This window comes from Anarrhichthys ocellatus, unplaced genomic scaffold, assembly GCF_004355925.1.
Source record: "Anarrhichthys ocellatus isolate YVR2014 unplaced genomic scaffold, GSC_Weel_1.0 scaffold23, whole genome shotgun sequence".
In the NCBI taxonomy this organism is placed as follows: Eukaryota; Metazoa; Chordata; class Actinopteri; order Perciformes; family Anarhichadidae; genus Anarrhichthys; species Anarrhichthys ocellatus.
In genome coordinates, this window is record NW_022280053.1 from 4,667,925 (window position 1) to 4,680,948 (window position 13,024).

General features: G+C 39.6%; 1 protein-coding gene across 1 annotated transcript in view; it reads right to left on the minus strand.

Moving 5' to 3' along the window:
* The window catches only part of brinp1 (bone morphogenetic protein/retinoic acid inducible neural-specific 1), a 152,914-nt gene extending 152,227 nt beyond the window's left edge, over window positions 1-687 (minus strand). Inside the window, exon 1 of the mRNA XM_031860066.1 lies at window positions 455-687. The gene's annotated coding sequence lies outside the window, so the exon portion shown is untranslated. The remainder of the gene's footprint in view (window positions 1-454) is intronic.
* Between the last annotated feature and the right edge of the window lie 12,337 nt (window positions 688-13,024).

Consider the following 13,024-nt stretch of genomic DNA (forward strand, 5'->3'; position numbering starts at 1 on the left):
AGGATCCTTGAGGAACATATTTAATCATTTCTTTTTAACTTAAACATTACTATGAAAGTCATATCTATACATTTTGAAAGCAAAATATGGTCAAATGGTTTTGAAAGGTCTAACATTACCTATTGCATGCTCATTGTTATATAATGCAATCAGTAAGTTCTGAAGGTGCCATATTAGTTTTGTTTTTCACAGAATCCATACTGATGATTATAGATAATATTGAATTTGTTTAAATTTCCCGGGTTCTTTTATACACAATTCTTTCCAAAATCTTTGAAAAACACGGCGGTAAGGAAAAAGATATAGTTAAAGGATCCTAGATAACTCGTTTCTGCTGACTTGCTGATACATTTTTAGGTCAGAATGTATGATGGCAGTTTCTACAGATTATGTAAAATTAAAGGCTCACAACAGGAGTCCTGGCTTCTTTAATAGGTGGAAATTCCATCATTACCCAGAGTCAATTTTGAAAAATTCCAACATAAAGTTATCCATCATCGTTTCTCCTTATCCGGGAGCCTTCTACCAGTTGGACGTGGCGGTAAAACCTCTGAAGGGAGGCGTCCAGGAGGCATCCCAATCAGATGCCCAAACCACCTCAGCTGGCCCTTTTGACGCGAAGGAGCAAAAACAACCGTCAGAGACTTCCTCCCAGCGAATCACAGTTGCATAGAGGCAACCCTCTTGTTCCCCGGGGAAAACGCCAACAAAGCAGCGCTCAGCTTGCGGCTCGGCCCAACAACCAGACGCTCGCTGGCGAGCTCCCCGCTTAGGTCTAGCTCCAGAAGGGGACCCCTCTTTCCCTTTTCTGGGCGAGGTGCCAAAACTCTTTTCTGGCCGATTCATATGGGGTTGGTGAATCCTTCATGGTCTGACTCCGCCCCTGAGATCACTTTGGGAGACTGCTTTGAGAGACCCTTCCAGGAGCGTTTGCTCCTGACAGCACAGGTCCCAGGGTCACTGGGGCACACGAAACTCTCCACCACGTTAAGGTGGCGGGGATCCTTAGAGTCATACAGATCAAAATTACTCATGGAAAATAACTCCTTATACAATCTAATGGATTAACTTTTGTATCAACTATCTTTCTGGCAAGGGATGGACCAACACTTGAAAATAAATCATTGAATTTACAATCTATAGCAAGAGGATCAGTGAAGGTTGACTTTTCATCTGTAAAGGTTAAAGGACATTGTGAGGAGGCTTTTTTTTTCCTTTGATGTAACTGATTAATATCTTTTTCATGAAGCCTTGGTATTGCTTTCAGATTTTGTAAACTGGTCACTGAAGAAATTTTTCTTGACTGTTCTAAAGGGGAGGAATACAGTTGTTTTTGTAAGAGTTATACATTATAGGGGAATTGGCATTGAGATATATTCATATGTCGACCTTCAATCCAGCTGAAAACCAAGGATTCTTTGCTTAATATCACAACACACTTTGGCCACAGAATTCACCAGCATGGAATCAACATTATCCAAAGTTTCACAACAGCTGTATTTATTGGTGTTATTGCATGGCATTACAATATACTGTAATGTGCTCTTATTATTTCATCCAACCCATGTATCTGCACCACTGTCCTAAGAGAGTTCACACTAAGCCTGTCATCCAATTTGGACTTAATCTGATTTCGCTAAAAGGCTCCATCATTTAGAAGGTCTTTCAGGGAGCAGGCACTGAGGTGCATTACAACTGGGATATTGTTTGGATTCATTTTCGCAGCAGTTAGCACATTCTGCTTCAGCTCCTAAGCAAACCCTTCTTTGCTCGTGGCAGCTGGCAGATACAGACAAATAGGTCAACAGTCAAATCATATTGAGCTTAATGCGGCTGCAATCAATATTTTCATAAAAACAATGTATCAAATGTCAATATGAAAACAATGTGACAATGTGAAATGGATGCTCCAGCTCCCCTTTGCCTTACAGAGCTTTATAGTGATATTCGACGTATTGTTTAGCTGCCTGGCGTGCAATTTTAAAGTTTCACTCTAACCGCTCTTATAGTGTTGTTTTCGACCTCAGCAGGTAGCTGTTTTCAGAGAAAAAGCTATAAAAGCCCAGAATACACTGACTGCTAAAAACCAAATAGCAGACAGTCACAGTAAGCGACTAGCTGGTGGACATACGTAGTGGAGCATTTAGCAGATAAAGAAACAAATATTTATCTTGGAAGGTGGTGGAGACCAAGTTTTAGCATCTGTCAGGGAAACTGCTTTTCACAAGCTTACGGTTTTCTGAGGTCATATTTAATTAGACTGACACTTGTGTGAGCTGGATAGACTTCTAAAAGTAGAACGTTCCACCAAATCAACCAAGTTCAGTTATCAGGACAGCGCTTTGGTAAGGGGTCATTTTAGAAGCATTCATCACCAACAGAACAGTTGGCCATACTGAGGACTAAGGACCAACCAGGCACCTTTATATAGTGAGGCTATAAATGTGAGGCTGAATGTATGCCTCACATGCCTCCCAGGCAAACCTGGACAGGCGCTGACTTTCCTCAGGAGAAGGCTGATCAGTCAAATTCCATAAACCTATTTGGGATGGATAGTCTTCTAAATGCAAAAGACAGCCCTCAATTCAGAAAACGCATTAGCAAAAATTACAACATCTAGTTCTAGATTCTAGAACAAGAGTATAGCTGAATATAATTATATATAGCATTTCATTTAAGTGAGAATTAGGAGAATATATGAGATTTTACAGTCTCCTACCCACCAACTAAGCATTAAAGCTCCAAAATTGTAACTCTACCCTGCGAGCATTTTTAAGTTGAAATATTTTTAAACTCTTGCTTAATTGCTTCTACTGCCTAAAACAATGCCATTTTTAGGCACAGATGCATCAGTTTGATTGAGTGGAGCCTGGAGTGACAGCCTGACATGAAGTCATTCGGACAGCACCCCATTACAGTCTATCGGATGAGAGAGAGCATATCAATCTCCCTCTCTGTCGTGGTTTTATATTGTAACAATTCGAACACATTGCAGTGCTGTCTTCATATGCTTGCCTGCTATAAGGTCTGCTGACTAGAAGGTGCCTACACAGTTACCTATGAGAAATGAATCTATTTTCAATGCAAATGCAGTTGGATTTCATCAAGCAAGCATTTTTTCAGTAATTATGGAATCACAAGCTTCCTGAATTGTTTCATCTTTACTTGAATCATTCAGACCTCAACAGGTTTCTAGTGCCAACTACTCAATGGCATTGAGCTCTTTGCACTTTGAGTGTTTTTGTCAGTGAATGCTGAAAAATAACTTCCATACAGTCTTGAGCCTCAATGCCTATTACATAAAATGTATCTTACTTGGTCCTAGTGTTTTGTACTGTACAAATACAATAAATATAAAATGTAATTATTCTGACTATAGTAATTATTTCCCCACATTGCTGTCCAGCTGACACATTATGGGTTTGAAACTATTGCTGCTTAGTCTGTTCAATCTGGCAGACATAACCTGGCTTCCTTTGCCCTTCAAAAAGATGACTGACACTTTTATATGCTACAAACAATTATCCAAATTGACTTGGATTCAAAGAGAGGCCAGACATGTCAATATGCATCAACTATATTGAGGGGGCAAACTTAAACAAACACTTCAAAAGGTCACAGTGGGAAAAAGAAAAAGAAAACAATGTGATTCTTTTATAAGGTGAAAAATGAAAAAGATATCTTTCGGTTTTAGGAGTTGGGAGCCGTACAAGGAAGAAATTGGCAAAGGAGTTGCACCAATATCTTGTAGGATGATCTCTCAGTAGCACAGTATCAACTTTTACTATCACAAGCCCTCTGTAAACAGGAAATTCAAAACGTAATTCATCGTGGTATTTCCAGTAATATTGCATGCTTTGCAGAACCAATGCAGTTCTGTAATAATGCCTCCAATAATATTGGGCCTTACGTATGCATAGGTAAAACGGGATGAAGCCTGAGATTATATATATATATATATATATATATATGAAGATAGTGACACTTGCAATATGTTAAGGGGATACAACCATGGCCTGTGATAGAAATCACAGCTGAATACCAGTGGAGCGAATTGTTGCAGTGTTTGCTGTTTCTGGCTCAGGCTTTGTGAAGAGAGAACAGGCTTGAACAAATTACCTTAAAGTGAAGTGTACAGAATTTCCATTTGCTATCCAAGTCTCAAAGATTGTTTCGTGGTGCTATTTTGGTGGATTTGGTAACACTTATAGTGTCTGATTGTCACATCAATATTTCACACTTTCATCTGGAACAGAATAAAGTATTGAAGGAGCGGACAGCATTGTGGCCTTGCAGCATCTACTCTGCCTAGAGATTCATTTGGAAACAAACACAGCAAGTACAGCAAACAACACGAACAAATCATCATAGTTAAACTGGTAATGTGCCGAGTATGTTATTAAGAGGGTACATCAGCAGTAGATCGTCTTCGTTCTTATTTTATTCAGCTACTGTCTCATTAACCATTAGCATAGTCTCCACAAGCTGCTCTCTTCAGTGTTTGACAGTATTGCATATCTGTGTTGCGATCATTCCCCGTGTGTGCATCAAATTAACATATTTGCCGGGATCCACCGACACCCAAGTCGTCCAACGTATAGTAGTACAGGAGGCGCTTACAGAATGCAAATACTGTATAAGCCAACCTTCATTACAAGACTCACAACGTAGACAAATATACAATATTTTAGATGCATTATCTCATTTCAATGAAAACTAAAATGAAGTAACAAACATGTATACATTGAGCTGTTTACTGGTAAATAGAAAAACAGTGGCAAGGAAAACTGTGGCCCATCGCAAAGACAACTTGAGATTCAGCTGTTTCTTGATTTCCAAAGCTTTCAGCTGAAAAGCAGCTCTGGTGGCACTCTTCATTCTATTTTTCAGTCACATATACTCTGCTATCAAGTTCTTGGAGGAAGCTGTTTTTTGGGGCCACGGAGAGATTTCCACTGACTGGATTTTTAAGACTGTCTGTAAGGATTTGCCATCTTCTAACATGACGTACTGTGACAGCATATTTCTTGGCCAGTCTGTTTCTGTGGAGAAAATGTCTGGAGATACTTTCTAATACTTGGAAAATCTAGACAAAGCACTGAGTTTGTAGCCTCAATTTTCTATGAAAATAGGTTTAAAGCCTTCTTTTTCTGCCATCTAGCAACTAATATTCTGACAGGCCTGAAATGATTTACAAGTCTGCAATTTGACATTAATGTTTGATATGGAAGAGTTGAACACATCAGAAATTGAGGATGGAGATAGATCTGATGGTTTGGGTTACCATGGAGAAGCTTGAGCTTGAAGACCTGCACACCTGCAAGAACCCTAGGTTGAGGCTTGACTTGTGCCCTCACATTTTATTACCGCTTGATGAGCAGGCCTGTGGTGCCATTAGTTGAACACAGCATGGCAGACACATCCTCTTAAGCATTGGTCAGGCTCGCCTCCATCATCTATCCCTCAGCTGCACCAACCTCCACTCTGCATTTTGCCATTGGAATATTTTTGCAAACTTGCAAAGTCATTTCTGTTAAATTACTTCACAAGTTGGTCCATTAATATGGCAGGCTATCAAGGTCAAGCATGGCAATCAATGCCTTGGCACATCACCAACCAATATTTCTTACTACTTGCTACAGTAAAAGTTGCTACTGTTGAAAGCTACTCAAAGGCAGGATTTAGAGTCACATAATTTCATTCAGCATAAAGAAAAAAAACAACTATTCACTCAGAAAGCAGCCCTCTGCAAGAACACTCCTGTGCAGCTACAGAGTTATGGAAGATGAATGCATTTTTTTCTCCAAAAAAAGAGGAAGGACATAAAAGTAAAATGGAATTTCCTGTGAATGTCTTGCCGTTGCCTTGCCCGAACCCAACAAGAAAGGTCAACCTGTCCAAGATGCATTTTATTCTGGTGAAGCATTGCAACCTCACATCACTTCCAACACATTTTATTATATACAACAATCGGACATCATTGATCTTAAAATTGGCACTCATGTCCAAAAGCTGCTTTTCTATTTTTACATTTTCATGATATTTAATCCACAACATCAGACACAGTGCTCTTACGCAAAATGGCCTTTCCACGGTGAGTTTCTCTGCTGCCTCAGCTTTTGTTAATACATCTCACTGACCTCAACATAAGGGCATCTTATTCCAATCTCATTAAAGACAACCATTCTTCTCTTTGATAACCCAGCACTGGTGAGTGTTTCCAGCAATTCCTTTGTTGACCACACAAGGAGCCCACATCTTTTTCTTCTCCTAGCTCCGAAACAAACACAGCAAGTATGCGTGAGGAGATACTATCATCTCACACGTGTCCGAGATTTGTTTAATTTGCGGCACTATTACAAGAACGACTCGGAACGACGTTAAAAAACGAAAGTTAGGTTTACCACAAAACAGTGTCTCGTGGTTGAAAGTCCTGTGTTTGTTGGACCCACCCACCTCCCGTCCCACCCACAATAACTGGTCTTTTTGTATATGAAATATTACGTAATTTGCTCTGACTGGTGCTTAGTCACATTGATGCATTTCATTGGTGTCCACCATGAAAAAGGATTCTAATTGACTTTCCATTGGCATTATTTTCATCCTGAGCCACACGAAAAAAAAACCTGATAATTTGTGTCCATGTACACGAAAACAATTTATTGCATTTTGTGGCTATTACACAACCTGCCATGATAATGGCTGAATATTACTACTGGCTGGCGATGTGGAACTTAATCCTATAGTCTACATGGATGTAAATGAGCATTCTTGCTACCTCTGGCATGTTTACATCTTGTATATTTATACTGATGTTCATTATCATGCTCTGTCCCTACAATAAACAAATAAATAGCATTAAAAAAAAATGTTTATAACAAGTGTTGCGTGTCCAGATTATTTAATAAAACCAGTGGTTGTGGCAAACCAAGTGGGACATGTAATACTCCTGTTATTGTTGTTACTCTTCTTGTTGTTGCCATGACCCTACCATTTTATGGGGGGTTGCTTTGTTTGATTTGTGTCTCAACATACTTGTTTGGACTAGTGGTTGACAAAGGCAGTCTGGCATGCTGACTAGGGCTGAAAGTGGTCCACGAGGAGAGGAATACGTTGTCAGGATCAATAGTCATGGAACGGTCACTCAGACATTGACTAGTCCTGACCTATGTATGTGTCATCCCTGACTTCTCTCATTTAGTGCTACTCAGGAGGATGCTAAGCTGTTGGAAACCCTCCATTACAGGGTGCTGTGGTAAATATAAATAAACATGGATTATTACATTCCACATGTCCACTTATTGATTTTTCTGCTGCAACTATCAGCATGAACCTTAGCCTAGGACATCTGTTTGTCGTGTAATGGGAAAAATTATTGAAAATACGTTTCAATAAAAAGGTACATGAAAATATACTAGTTTTCTTATTGACTTATACAATGTATATAAGTGCAACATATGAACTGAAAACATGCAAATCACTAGTAAAATATAACATTATCACTAATTTTCTTTGGTTGCATTTATGTCTGCCGTCATTGCAGTGCACTCAACGCCCACGCCGCTATTCTTCATATTAGCACTAACGCAGTTAAGCTTGGTCAGGCATAAATTTCGCATAATACATGCGGTAAAGCACATTTCTGGGAAATGTAGTTTTCACAACTATTAAACACAGTCTGCTTAAAATGTGTGTGTGCACATCCAATTTAGGATTTTAGGTGTCAGCAATCAGTGTTAAGTAATCAGGTATCAGCTCAGTGTCTCGTCTGAGGAATCTTCCTGCAATTGGAGGGACTGACTGGTTCATTCTGATGAGAAACCCACCTAACACTGTCTGCCAAATCAGGATCATCTGAAGGTTTCAATGTGACCACTGTGTTCGAAGTCAACAACTTATTAACACATCCATAATGTGCTAAAAGACACGCCGTGCAATCCCTCGCAAGCTGCAGCAGTATATCGATTGATATGCATGGCCTGAGTATGGTGGCCAAATTAAATGACCCCTATAATTGTGTATCTGAATACAAAACTGGCACGGGCACACAGAACATGGACAATGCAGAACAATATTCCTGTTTTAGTCCCCTTCTCCTGTTCAGTAAGGGTTTCTTAAGTTTCATATACACATATACGCTTTGTCTAAGCTTTGGACATTTTGAACTGTGTCTTACACCGTTCTGACCCGAGTCCTGATCTGATGTTTTTGTTCTTCTATGGCTGTCAGGCAGTTTTGAAGTGATTGCTTTCTCCATTGTTGTGTTTTGGTTCTTAGTGGGTCTCAGCCTTTGTTTATGTTTGGATCACAGAGTGCACCATGGTGGAGTTGAATAGTTGTGAATGTGTGACATGATGGATGCTCGGGGCCAGTGTTGTGGAAAACGTGATTCCACTTCACACCTAATGGACTGGCAAGCCATCCCCTAGACTGCTAGAGTTCCTAAATAAAGGCCCAGACATTTTGCCAGGCTGACAACACTGCTGACATCAAATTAGCTTTACTATCTATCTCAGTCAGACAAACTCTCCCAGCATATTGTACAACAAATGCATATAGCCTACACGTGTTCAAAATGAGAACTTTTTTCATAATTGATATAAACCCTGCAGAATTGTAATAGCTTCTAAGTCTGAATCAGGCAAAGCCACAGAATCTTTCTCAAGAATGGTTGCAAACAAAATGACAAGCACATATAGTATCTTCCTTCTATTTGAGAATGGTAGCATCACAAAACCTTAAGCTCCGAACACAGTAACATTGCATATCTTATCTCTATGCAGTGAGCTTTACAGAAGCACACGCGAACACATGGAGAGAGACACAGACATTGGCAGAAAGACAGTGAGACAAAAAACACCGTACCGTTTCTAACCTTTTCTTAAAGCTCCCCATCTCTGGGTATTTAGGCATCAAAAACACAAAGGGAAACAGTGGACAAACAGGGAGACTGCCCTGGTCTGACCTCGCTAAAATTGGAATGACTTGATATTCCCTAGGCACACGACACAGGGTACTCGGATTAAAAGCCTTTTATTCACCATGACCTTTCCCTTGCCATCTTCCCTCAGAGAAATCTTCCCTCCTTCTACTGCCATCTCGGTGACAGGACATCCCCACCAAAACAAAAGGCCAAGTGGTAGAGTGACACAAAGTCAATATGGGTGACTTGTTCGCGTTTGAACACATCACACAGTAACCTCTGTGTTATTCTTGTTTATACGCCAAATTTATTGGGGAGAGAATCCGACCGGAGATGGGACATGTTGATTAATCACCATTGTTCGGATGTATTTCTAACTAAATCAAGTGTATTCATTGAAGTCAAATGTTGAGGTAGTACATTTTGTGTTTATCAGATTTTTTCAGTCTATCCCCGTACAACTTAAAATTAACATTTTCGGCCTTTATGTTTCTTGGATTTTGTTTCATGCGTTTACATTTAACAATAGGTACTCGATCATCCAGGGCTGTATGGTTGACAGGACTCAGTGTGACACATACCTGATTGGGTTCCAGTCTCCATCTTTGTCCAAATCATTGGTCATTATTACCTTCTCTCTCTCTACGTGACCTGTCACCCTCAATTTGTCATGCTTTTGAGTGGACATGTAACTGATATATTCCTTAATCTCATATTTTGAAGCTTTATGGTGGGACTACAGCTCAAAAGCTTTGACAGCACACCCATGTCAAAGGTTTGTGAGAGGTACAGTTACTGACTGCTGGACCAACAAATATAGAAGAATGTCATGGCTTAGCTTTTTTGATTGATTGATTGAATCCTAGTCATGTTTAGTGACCCTGCTACAAATGAAGGTAATGTTTTAACAGTCCCTTTCAGATAAAAGTTACTGAGGTCAAACACTTAAAGCATCAGATAAAAAATCATTACCCTGAACAATAACTCTGCCTTTAGGAGAAAAAAACAACACATGGTGCGATGCATCATTTGCTGTGTTTATACTTGTATCTGTGATTAAATCCCATTAAGTTGTGTTGCACTTGTAGTGAAAGTAGTGTCTTAATGACGCTGCCAACTTATGAAATGTATAGTTAGAAGGCACTGAGCAGGTGCTACAATGCAATATTGTTCGAAAATATTGCTTATGTAATCTCCATTACACTACTAAAATTGATGATAAACAATAATCTGTTCCCCTTGCTGGTGAAGTGCCTAGACTTAAAAGCTGAATATCTGCAAAAACGAATCACAACTGCAAATGCTCTCTCTCTCTCTCCCTCCAACACACACACACAGTTTCTCTCTCTTTGATGTATAGATAAAACGTGGAGAATAATCATAATAATTTGATTTGGATGCACATTAACATGTATGTTGTTCCCCTAAATTCATTACGGTTTGCGCTTTTGGCTGGAGGCTTTGTTTGTCATTGTCCAATTGGTCTGTGCCACCCGCTAGTAACTTTATCTCTCAGTCCAGCTTTCCCTCCACCATGGCCAATTCCTCTCTCCCTCCACCCACAAAAAACTGTCCTCTTTGCACAAGCCCCCCCTCATTCATTCTAATTAAGCCAACTGAAACTAAATAGCAGAAGCTTTGTTTACAAGGGGCTAGCTGTGCTCAGCATTCTGTGCACGGAGGCACTTGTCTTTACAGCCAGTCAGGGGTTTATCTGGAGCTACACTTACTGCTTACACTAATTTACATTTGTGTTTTCCTTTCCACGTATTTACATATCTGCCACTGTGGGGCTAGGTTGCCTTCACAGAGGAAATGCATCAGTCACATTTAAACTATAACTAACACAGGCTGTTCCAGCACCACAAAAGCATTGTGGCACACACGGTTTAGAGAGATTGATGGGTGATGCAATAACATCATCACCTGCATGGAAAGCAGTAATATCAGACGAGGTCAATAAGAATTTTGCTCTTGACAAAAATAAGCAAAATAACTTGGCGGATAAATTCAAAGACAATATCAGATCCTGAAAATATCCTTGAGGACTTCACATAGTTGAGATCAAACACCCACCAGCATGGAACAATGAAATCTGTGCCACCCTGCTGCATTGATGAAGTAGAGAGAGGACTTTTCAAAGAGTTACAAAAACATAGAGAACCGAGATGAGTGAAAAGACGATATCATCATCTCTCATCATTTCATGCGACTAACAAGACACAAACAAGGCTGTCAAAAACAAAATGTCTTCACCTAATTTATCGTTAAAATTGTGCCACGGGTTGAATGCTTGACTTCAAAAACATCATTAGCCATTGTTAAGCCGGGAAACATACCCTCAATATAAAAGAGTACACATTTATATATAAACCATCAAGTACAATGGAGGTAAATGAGAGTTTTTTTTGGATACATATTCTCATTATGATCACAATCCTGCACAATAACACAAAACATAAAGATGATGTCATTAAACAGAATTACTTACAGAAATTGCGATTTACACTCTGTGAAGGAGGATGGAAACAGATTGAACACGGGTGAGCCACATTGGGTGCACACCGTGAAGATATCCCTTTCTGAGCTGTACGTACTTCCTTGTTCATGACAACTTCCTGTCTAACAGGGAAATAAACTAAGAGCGGCTATACCAGAAGCTCCAGCAGGTGTCACCAATAACAACAACCGTCATCGAAAAAATTACCAGATTATTATTATTTTAGTAAAGTTACAGTTGATATGCAAATTGTTTAAAATGGAAATATATATGTTTTTAAAAGCACTAATTAAAACAGAGACAAAAAACAATGACGTGACGTTATTAGGATAGAATTAAATAAGTCATGATAGAACGATAGAACGTGTGAGATACGGCAAAAAAAGTATACCTCTGGGGTCTGCCGGTATCCCAGTTGATAGCATTGTGGTTAATCAGATTTTTACTCCCTCTTTTACTACTTTTTTGGAGATGTCCTATCTATTTGCTTGCACCATATGGCTAACAGGTCATATGTCCTTTGTGTGGACATACAGGTACTAGTGTTATTTAAATGCTATATTGCATTTTACTGTGCTAAATTGGTCATATAATGTAAAATAGTGCACTCTGCAAACAAGCCATCTAGCCATTGTGCTGAAATAACTTGATATTTTACTGTGTTACTTTGCCAGTGCCAGAGAGTCTGAGCCGACCATCCGTCATTCTTCAAACCCAACGAAACCCAACGCGGAGTCAAGGGGTTACTTAACTAGCCAGTTCCAGTCGTGTTTGGCTGTGATAAGTTACATAACATGACAAGCAGAAACACTTGCCTCGACTCCTACACTACAATAAGTCTGGTGCTGTGCTCAGCCCATTTTCGGTGAAAGTGGTAAACTTGAGAAGTTCTCTCAGAGAGACCAGCATTAGCAGTTGAAGGAAATAGCAATACAATAAAAAAAAAAAAAACTATGAGTTGTGGCAGTAAGAGCCAACCTAGAAGAGAAAAAACGAATATCTGTTAAGCATTTTGTTGTGGACTATTACACATCAGCTGGATGTCCAGGAAAGAAGCTCAAGGAGAAAATGCTCGCCCCCTTTGCTCACCTTGCTTATCTTTATTCCATTAAAAATGCATAGCTTCAAGCACCACTTTTTGGTATCTCACTTTAAAAAATGACTTGGAACATGAAGTTGGAGCGCCAACCTGACAACCTGTTTATTTTAGATGAGGAGACAAGCAAGGGTATGTGGAGGCAAAACTGCTCCAGAAGTGTGGTCTGTTGTCCTCTCCCATCCGGTTGAAGCTGTTTGAGCTTCTGGGTTTCGGAGAGTAATTCTCCAACCACAACCACAAAGAAATATATATTTAGAAATACCTGCATCTAGACTGAGGCTAGGCCTTGGTCGGGAGGTGGAAGATGAACATGCCTACCTGGTTTCCCTCTAACTTACACTTTGTTCATGTTGATGCAAGTGCCGTTCGTCCCAAATCACATACAGGAAACATGCAAGAAAACGATCTACCTGCTGTTCAGTAAAATCCCTTTTCTAGATCTATAATACTTGTAATTATGGTCAAGGTTTTCTTCAATGTTGTTGTGAAAACTGTAACACAC